Consider the following 9,693-nt stretch of genomic DNA (forward strand, 5'->3'; position numbering starts at 1 on the left):
CCTTTTTAAGTTGTCCTTTGAGGGAAGAGTGGACACTCATATTCTCCAGGCAAATTTTCCTCTGTTCTCTGGAGAGATATACCTCAATAAAGCTATTTAAATAAAATAGAAAGGAAAACTGGTTCTTCGCTTCATTGATAGAAATCCACTGTGCTGCGTTCACACACCGCACCCCCACATTTTTCCTCTATGCCCTATTCCTGAACACTCCTGCCAGGCGGTTGATGCCGGTGTGGAGGGAGTGAGGCAACTCCCTCTCACCAAAAAAAAAAAAAAAGATTGGCTCTTGCCAGCTACCACTCCCACACTTTCTGGCAGTCATGACTATCAATTCATCAGTCAGGTATGCTGCCTGCTCACCTTTGATAGCATTCTCACAGTCTGCCAGCCTGAGAGATCCTCCAAACCAAGCCTTTTTTGTTCTTTTCTTTTTCAATCAACAAAATGAATTACCACCAACAAGCAAGGGAGACCTTAGCTCTTCGTCATCCTCAGTCACAATGACCATATTCAGGCAGAGGGTCATTCTGCAGAAACCACAGGTGAGGCCAAATCTTAAGAAAAATAGCTTGCAGGTAAGTGTCTGCTCGGCCTGATGATTACTTGGAGAAGTGGCTGTGTGGCCAGGTGAGAGGGCAATGGGGTGAGAGGGCAATGGGGTGAGAGGGCAATGAGGCTTCTGCGTCCTCATAACATGTCTGATCTCAACACAGGGGGTCTCACTCAGCAGGGCTGTGAGTCGGCATCTGAGGTTCATCACTGTGTGAAGGTGAACAACAGTTACAGAGAGGGAGTGGGTGGGCAGGGGCATAGATTTGTGTAGCTTCTCAGAATTGGAACTTGGGTTTCTGAACATGTATCCTGTGTGTCAACAGACTGTCGCTAGTGTGAAATCAGACGAAGAGGTCTAATGTCGTTTATTGCTTTGGTCAGAGAAAAAGAGGGGATGGTGGGAAAACTTCCTACCCACTTGGTAAAATGGGATCCGAGAGCAGAATGCCTTTTAACCACTTCTAGTTTCCTCCAACCTCACCACTACATGGGACATCTTGTTTTCTTTTGTTCTCAAGAAATAGCCAGCTAACGGTGGGTATTTAACATCCAGATTCCTATAGTGTAAATGGCGCTTCCTGGCCCTATTAGACAGTGACTATGACAATTTGGCCCTAAACAAGTTGCAGAGAGAAACTGCAGAGGAGGCAGGTTTCAGCAGGATATATTTTCCAAAGCACTGAAAGGCCCTCCCCAGTGACTTGCCCAGGTACCACTCCCCTTCTCTAATCTAGCCAAAACTTCCCTAAACTTTAAACAGTTAACGTCACTAGTATGTTAGCCAACCAATATGGGGCTCTTGCTGCCAGAGGCCCTGGTAAGATACATATGGCACCACAGGCTCAGCTGCTGAGTGACCCCTCTCTGGAAGACTCAGACCACACAATTTCAACAAAACAGAGATAAAAGCAAGCCCAGGTGTGTCCTGCCACTTGCTGCTTAGGTGTGCACACCCAGGCTGGGCTACACCCAACTCACCTATCCAGAAAAGCAGCAACGGGTCCCCAGGCACCAGCCGTTTCAACACACAGTGAATCATCGAACATTTGATGCCCTTTCCCCCATCCGTTTTCCTTTCAAAACCTAAGGTTTCTTTAAAAAATAAAAATAAAAAAACACTTAGGAGTTTAGCTGTCATTTGCTCCCCCTCCCCCTTTTTTTATGACTGGGAAAACTTTCCTATGTCCTGAGAAAGAAAACAAACTCAGAGGAGTTAAGTCCTGCCCAGCCTGCATTATTTCCTAGCATCTCAGACATGTATATATATTGGTGATGAAATTTCCAGCTAGGGAAGGCAGAAGGAAAAAGGGCATCCCTACACACACTACAGGCTGATGGGAAAATCACTGGCCAGTGTGTTGTGCCATTCAGTCAAGCTTAATAACTATCTGCTACCCCCATCACAGTTCTCTGGCCTCTCCGCTTACCAGGAATTAGTTGATAGATACTTGGTAAACACTGAAAACCATCCTGAAGAGAGGGGAGATGAGATTTGGTGGGGAAGCACGATAGCCCTGGAAGGAAAGCAGTAGAATGAGGCGCTGAATGTAAAGCCTCTGTAACATGCTGTGCCCTTACTGTTAAGGGGTGCCTTGGCTGTTGGATCTTCCTATTGAGCCCAACTAGCAAATGTCAGGGATTCTGGGTCAGAAATTCCATGGATTTTATTTCAAATTATCTCCAGAATACTTTTCTCTCAGAACTGACAAGATTTCAATGAGCAGCAAATGGATTTACACTTGAGGATACGCCTTATGTGAAATCAAGAAACAAGAAACCCTCCTTTCTCTCACCAGAGGGGTCTCCCTAAAGCCCTCCTGCAGCTCTGAACTTTCATAACATGGGCTGTAGGCAGCATTTTGAAGGGACCACAGTGCACAATTGTATACAATGGGTCAGATATATAAACTATGTTTTGTGCAAACATGCTCGCTAAATTACTTATGGCTTACCAAATTAATTCCTAGAAGCAAAGAGAAAGAAATTCAATAAGTCTAATTATGCTTATTGATTTAAGGTCATGACTCAAAACAAAGAAATGAAAATGGTGAAGGTTTAAAAATTATAATAAAACTTAATGAAGAAACTGAATTTGAAATTATGCTTTCCTTCTATATATATAGCAACTATCATTCTCTTTATCAATATCTAGGGTCCTATCTTCAGAACGCTGTCTTGTGTTCATGCTGGGAAACAGACAGGTCTAGACATGATTAGGATCTGAGACACAGGCTCACCAATTTAGGGCCTATTTGCTGAGGCTTAAGAGGTTTCTAGGAAATAAATTATACATCTACCATCCCAACCCAACTATATAACTAATCTGTGACAAAGAGCAAAATGTACAGTTGGATGTCATATGATGCTAGTATTCTTTTGATGCTCCAATAATAAGTTTACTCGAGGACCAAGATTCACACCTGACCTAATTTTCATTGTTAACTATGCACCCAAGACATTCTGTGATCTTACTTCTGAGCAGTGGTCACCATGTAATACAGTCAAGATTGTTTTACCCAATATGAGGTTGCATTAGTGATCATTCATTCCTGCTCTCTCCTCCAGTATTCCTGGGGAGAAGAGTACAGCTCGATCATGGACTGCTTGCATGGAAGTGGGGGAAAGCTGATTCTTGACCTTTCCCCACATCTATTGAAGCAGAATCTTTTGTGGGGAAAAATCAGGAATTGTTGGGGTTTTTTTAAGAGCCCCAAGTAATTCTTATGCACAATAAAGTTTTGTACTGCCAAAAAGATTGCAAATAAATTGGTTCATAAAGGAACCAGAACTAAGACTTGACTTCATTCTCATATTTATCTCAGCAACTATAACTCTAGTCTCTACCACTATCCTTCAATGAGCCAATGACAGAAAAAGAAATGTATGAGAAGAGATTAAGTGAAAAGTAACCAAAAATGAGAAATAAAAATTTAAATAATAAATGCTAGAATGATGAAATAGAGTGATTTTCAGCTCTCCTTAATGATGCAAAGACATCATTACTCATAGAGCCGTTATAACTCAGGTAACTAATATTATTGAATTACATGTGTGCATTTTTATATGGATATTGATTTAGTCAAATGAACCAGAGATGTGAGAACAGCAAAGCAAGGCAAAGCAAAATAAAACAAAATAAAAAGTAACAGTGGGATTCTTTTTCAAATGTATTATAAAAATTCTTTATTAAAATGTATGAATTGACAGTGATTATCTCTCCATACCGCATGTCCCCCCCCCAAAAGTATACACACTTTAACAGTTGATAGCTCAATTTTGAAGATGAAATGATTTAAATAAACACTGCCTTTATAATTATTCAGTGTATATATACATTTTTGGGGACAACTTATATAGGGTGTCCCAAAATTCAAGCAAGATTTGAATTTTGCGTGAGCATTAACAACAACAACAAAAAATAAAAGCCTAATTTTCCTTGGTTTATTGAATCAGATTCTAATATCTGTTACCCTTTGATTTCAATCCCTTCATCATGATAAGCATTACCAAGTACCAATTATGGCCCAGGAGCAGGGACAATGAAGACCAATGAGGACCACGGCTTTGTGTTTGTGCCAACAAAGCCGTGGAGGACATTTACCCGATGTGCTATTCCATACATACCCGTATACTGTATACTTTATGAATCAATAAAAAATTTACAATTTTTAATTATAAACCTGTGTTTTCTATCAAAATTACTTCTTGCGTGAATTTTGGGACACCCTATATTTTTGGTCATATATGACTTATCTTAGAAAATGTCTGTATTTTAATAGAGGACAATGCTTAACCTGGAGGAATTCGATGCTGGCAATGAGTTTCAGGTTCCCTGGTTGGCAAGTAGATGAGAGCTGGGGTAGAGAAGCCTTTTCCAGGAGAAGCATATCTGAATTCACCTATTGCCTTCCACTTTCCCATGAGAATCAATATATAGTCAAGTAGGTTACTGGTGGGTTCTGCAGGTAGTTTGAGGATGAGTGTCTTATGTTTTCTATATTCTTATTTTTATTGCAGTTTTAAATAGACTACTTCAGTTAAAGGATCAATCCTGTGGTCTCATCAATTCATTAATTTGTTTTTTAGAAAAAAATTCATTGTATTTTGCTTTGGAAGAAAAACTATCCGTTACATATCTGTCTTTGAGTTTCCTTCCCTTTTGCTTGACACGGTAGCTGGAACATATCCAATTCTCACTTCCAAAAATGCCAAACGTATTTTACAAAGAGATCTGGTTTAGGGTGACCAACTGGCCTACTTTGCTTGGCACTGTGACAGTTTTAGCACTGAAAGTCCTGCATCCCAGGAAGCCCCTCAGTCCTGGGTCAAGTGGGACAGTTGGTCAACCAAGAGCTGCACTGCCCGACATGGTAGCCATTAGTCACATGGGACTAGTTAAATATCAATCAACTTAAATAGAATAAAAAAAATTCAGTTCCCCTGTTGTACTAGCCATATTTCAAGGGCTCAATAACTCCATATGGCTAGAGGTTACCTTAATGGAAAGTACAGATATAAAAATCTCCATCATTGCAGAAAGTCTGTTGGATAGTGCTGAGCTGGAGGGTATTTCCTGCAATTACGTAGAACTAACATCTTTTAAAATAATACCCTAATCAAGTGTCACCATTTGGTTGAGCAAACTCATGTGATGGGGCCTGCTATCTCAGTGAACACAGAGTGTGCTAACTCAGCAAAGCCACAGTGAAAACTTTTGTTTTTGAGAGTTCACATTTCCTGATGCATAAGCTGCTGGAACTAGGCCCTCAACCTTTCTAGTTGCCAGGAATTTATAAACATTTGTTGGTATTTAGTGGAAATGGGAACATGGGCTAAGAAACACTTGACATGACAGCAAAAAAAAGATGATTTGACCCCTTTAAATTGCCCATAAGGCATGAGAATTGCTCTGTCTTGTTCCCATTTGGAGATTTTCCCCCTGATGCGCAGCACAGAAGAGAGGATAGCTTGATCTAGTTGAGTTACAGCTGAAAGAGGATATGCACGAGGGAAGCCACCTTTGGAATGGTGGGTTTAAGTCTATCATATCCTCACCCCTAGCATCAGTTGGATGAAATAACGGGGCTTTTCCTTGGAAACAGTGGCCAAGAATCATGGAGAAGGCACCAATTTGGCCACACATCTCTCTTCCCTCAGGGCATAGGTAAATTAGAAACAGAAACAGAAAGAAACTGCCTATAAGTTTGTGTGTGTGTGTTTTTATATGTATTTTTTATTGCTTTCAGAGAGAAAGAAAGAGGGAGAGAGAGATAGAAACATGAATGAGAGAGAATCATTGATTGGTTGCCTCCTACACGCCCCACACTGGAGATTGAGCTGGAAACCCTGGCATGTATGCTGCTGACCGGGAATCAAACCATGACCTCCTGGTTCATAGGTCAACACTCAACCACTGAGTCACGCTGGCCAGGCCTGCCTATGGATTTTAAGATACATTGCTATGAGATCTAATTGTGAGCACAGGGATTTACTGGCATACCTCAGAGATATTGTAGGTTTGGTTCCAGACCACCGCAATACAGCGAATAGTGCAATAAAGTGACACAAATTTTTGTTTTTGTTTTCCAGTGCATATCAAAGTTATGTTTCAGTGTGGAATAGCATTAGGTCTAAAAAATTTACAGAACTTAATTAAAAAAATACTTGATTGCTAAAAAATGCTAACCATCTTTTAAACCTTCAAAGAATCATAATTTGTTTGTTGGTGGAGGGTCTTGCCTCGATTTTGATGAAACTCAATATCTGGAAAGCTCAATAAAGAAAGCACAATAAGTGAGGCATGGCTGTATTTGTTTTAGAAAATGCTATTTAGAATCTACTAAGTTCCTACTCTTGAGCCATTCACAGTCCAGTGGGGGAGTCTAACGTGTTCACTGGCTTTAAAGATATGATGTAACAAATGGTTATTTGTTAAGGCGATGATGATGATGATGACAATGCCTAACATTTATTGGCAGCTTTCCTGATGGCAAGCTCTATTGCCAAGTGCTTGACATAAAAAAAGTACAAGACAACACTTTGGGAATATAGATGCTAAAAAGATCGTCAGGTGAAAGTATAGCACATTATTTTTCAAAATTTCCAAGAAATTTCACATATAAACAAAGCAAAACTCTCATAAGTTATTTAGTGAGATACCATAGTAGAGCAATTTAGATATTGGATTTTATTTGTAATAATTTTCTTTTATATTGGAAACATTTTAGATTTATGGAGTAGTTGCAAAGCATGTACATAGAGTCTCCATATGATAATGGGTTTCTAGGTCAGAGGGGGATGGCTTCAAGTCCCAGTTCTGTTATTTATTATTGTGTCCTTGGACAAGTTATTTAGCCACTCATATCCTCAGATGTGGCTTCTTAAATTGAAAAATGGCACAATACAATGGGGGGGAGGGAAAGGAGACATATGTAATACTTTCAACAATAAAGAATTTAAAAAAAGAAAAATGGCACAGTAATACTTGCTTTAGAAAATCATATGTTAAAATAGTTTCAAGTGGCCAATGTATAATGATTATAGTTTTAGCTCTTCAAAGGATAAGTTCTATGTCCTCCCTTATTCTGCTGCTTTTCTCAGGCAGTGGAGGAAGCTCTCTTCTAACCTCCACCCAGGCTCAGTCCGCACCAAATCAAATGGACGGACCCATCATCTTTTTGTGTCACATTGTCAACAAGTCTCTTCCCACCTAAAGAAATGGAGGGAAGATGTAATGGGTATACTCATTGTCTTACTATAGATCAGCGATTTTCAACCTTTTTCATCTCATGGCACACATAAATTAATTACTAAAATTCTGTGGCACACCAAAAAATGTACTTTTTGCTGATCTGACAAAAAAATAGATATAATTTTGATTCATTCACATCAAATGGTTATTGTTATGTTGGCTGTTGTCATTTTTTTCATTTGACAACCTAGAGAGAAAAAGGTCCGTGCCCTGACTAAATAGTCAGGTACTGCATGTTTTAAAAATTCTTGCCACACACCACTGTGCCACAGCACACAGGTTGAAAATCACTGTCTTGGACTGTTCAGGCTGCTGTAACAAAAGACCATAGACTGGGTTTCTTAAGCAACATAAACGCATTTCTCACAGATTTGGGGCAGGAAGTCCAAGATTGAGGTACCAGCAGATCCAGTGTTTGGTAAGGGCCCACCTCCTCGTTTGTAGATGGCCATCTTATGTGAAGAGCAGAGAGGGGAAGCAAACTCTGTCATGCATCTTCTTATAAGAGCACTAGTCCCATCTCGAGGGCTTTGTCCTCATGACCTAATTACCTCCCCAAAGCCCCCTTCTCCAAATACCATAAAATTGGAGATTAGGGTTTCCACATGTGAATTTTGAGAGGAACAAACATTTAGTCCACAGCACCCATCCAGGATAGGAAGTTGAAACATTCTGCCCGGGTGTGTTCAGTGTGGGTTCACTGAGAGGGCTCCCTGAGCACCCTCTTAGCGCTCTGAGCATGGGTATAAGGACTCCCTCTCTGTGGACCCGGTGAACAGTTCACAACTCAGCCTCCCATGTCTTTCTGCTGAACTGGGGATGGGACTCAAAGGCCCGGGAAACTGGGGGATCAAGCAAATTCCTCCCTTTCTATGATCTCTGAGGTACTGAGGGCTGTTTCTCTACTTCTCAAACACAGAAAACTCCCAGGATTCACCAGGCCTCTGCATGGCCCATTTGGGCCTAGCACATTCACTTCCATCATCAACTAACAGTCACTCCTATGATATGATTTCTTAAGAAGGAAATACTTCTAACTATACAGTATTTGGGCAATGGATTCAAAAGCAGTTTTCTGGCTTCATAATTTGGCAAACAGTTGAGCACACTTGAATTTTTCTTTACTTCTCTCTGCTACCTAGGAGACATTTATAATTATCGCTCACTAGCCCCCTTCATTAAAACAAACTCAAATTGAGTGTTTTCGTTTATCTAACTCCCTTGTCTTCATGAACTTGCCCCTCTGTTCTCTCTCTCTCTTTTTCTCTCTTTCTCTCTTTCAGAGAGAGGTGATGATAACTCATAAACCTTAGACTGTAGGTCAATTTCAGTTGTTCTTTTCAATTCCTAAGAAGCTTATCAGGGGCATTGGGAAATTCTGGTTCATTATAGTCTTAATGGAAAGCCCCAGGTCAAGAGTTACAACATTTTTCCAGTTTAAAAGCTAATGCTGATCTTAAGACGACTCTGTAATATGTCTGAGAATTATTCTTATCAAATGTTTTCTGGAAAGAATTCAGGCTTGCAGTGGAGAGCCTATTGATAGATTTAGCACTTCTACTATGCCACTCACTGAAGACACACTGCAAAAGTTATTCCTGCAAACACACTTCCTAGTGGCGAGATACTTCTTGTGCCCCAGATGGGCATTCTGATCAGGTGATGACCATGAGGACAGACATTCTCCCAGTACCTTCGCTATCATAAAACCTAATGCTTATTGAGCACTTACTATCTTAAGGGCTTTATCCTTGGCATTCCACATGTACTGTTTTGTTCAGCCTGCATAGCAACACTATGAGTTGGGCACTATTATTATTATCCTCATTTTACAGTTGAAGAAACTGAGACATAGAGAGTTTTATTTGCTTGCCCATCGTCACACAGGTAGGAAGAAGTGAAACCAGAGCTGAACTAGGGCACACTGACCTTAGAGCCCACACACTTGGCCACTGTGTAAAAATGTTTTACCTCACTTCACGTTGGAGTCCATGCTTTGTTAGAAGCCAACATTTAACTGCAGGCTGGGAGCCTTGTCAAAACAACAGAAAGCAAATTGAGAGCCACTCAAATCATCCAGCAGCTTGCAAACATTTCCTCAGTCATCCTCTTACTCCCAGTGTCCCCACAGTTATGTCACTGATGGTAGACCAACAACGATGTCGGGGCTGAGGGCTGCATTGTCCTACTTGGCCACTTCGCTCAGTGGCTTTGAGGCCCGTGTGCTCTCTGTTCGCTCCTGAGCCAGGGCTTACTTTGAAAGTTAAAGCCAGATTGATGGAACACTAGTTCAACTAAAGAGCCAAAAACTACATAAAAACTGTTTTATGTTATTACAACTGTGGGGGAGGGTGTTTTTAGGCCTGTAGTGCAGAAATCATTCTTTCCAG

The 9,693-nt window shown here is 40.6% G+C and overlaps 1 protein-coding gene across 1 annotated transcript in view; it reads left to right on the plus strand.

Moving 5' to 3' along the window:
• The first annotated feature begins 360 nt into the window (after window positions 1-360).
• The window catches only part of ADTRP (androgen-dependent TFPI-regulating protein), an 88,182-nt gene continuing 78,849 nt past the window's right edge, over window positions 361-9,693 (plus strand). The window contains exon 1 of the mRNA XM_005878425.2: window positions 361-542. The gene's annotated coding sequence lies outside the window, so the exon portion shown is untranslated. The remainder of the gene's footprint in view (window positions 543-9,693) is intronic.

The sequence above is a fragment of the Myotis brandtii genome, unplaced genomic scaffold, assembly GCF_000412655.1.
Source record: "Myotis brandtii unplaced genomic scaffold, ASM41265v1 scaffold56, whole genome shotgun sequence".
Taxonomy (NCBI): domain Eukaryota; kingdom Metazoa; phylum Chordata; class Mammalia; order Chiroptera; family Vespertilionidae; genus Myotis; species Myotis brandtii.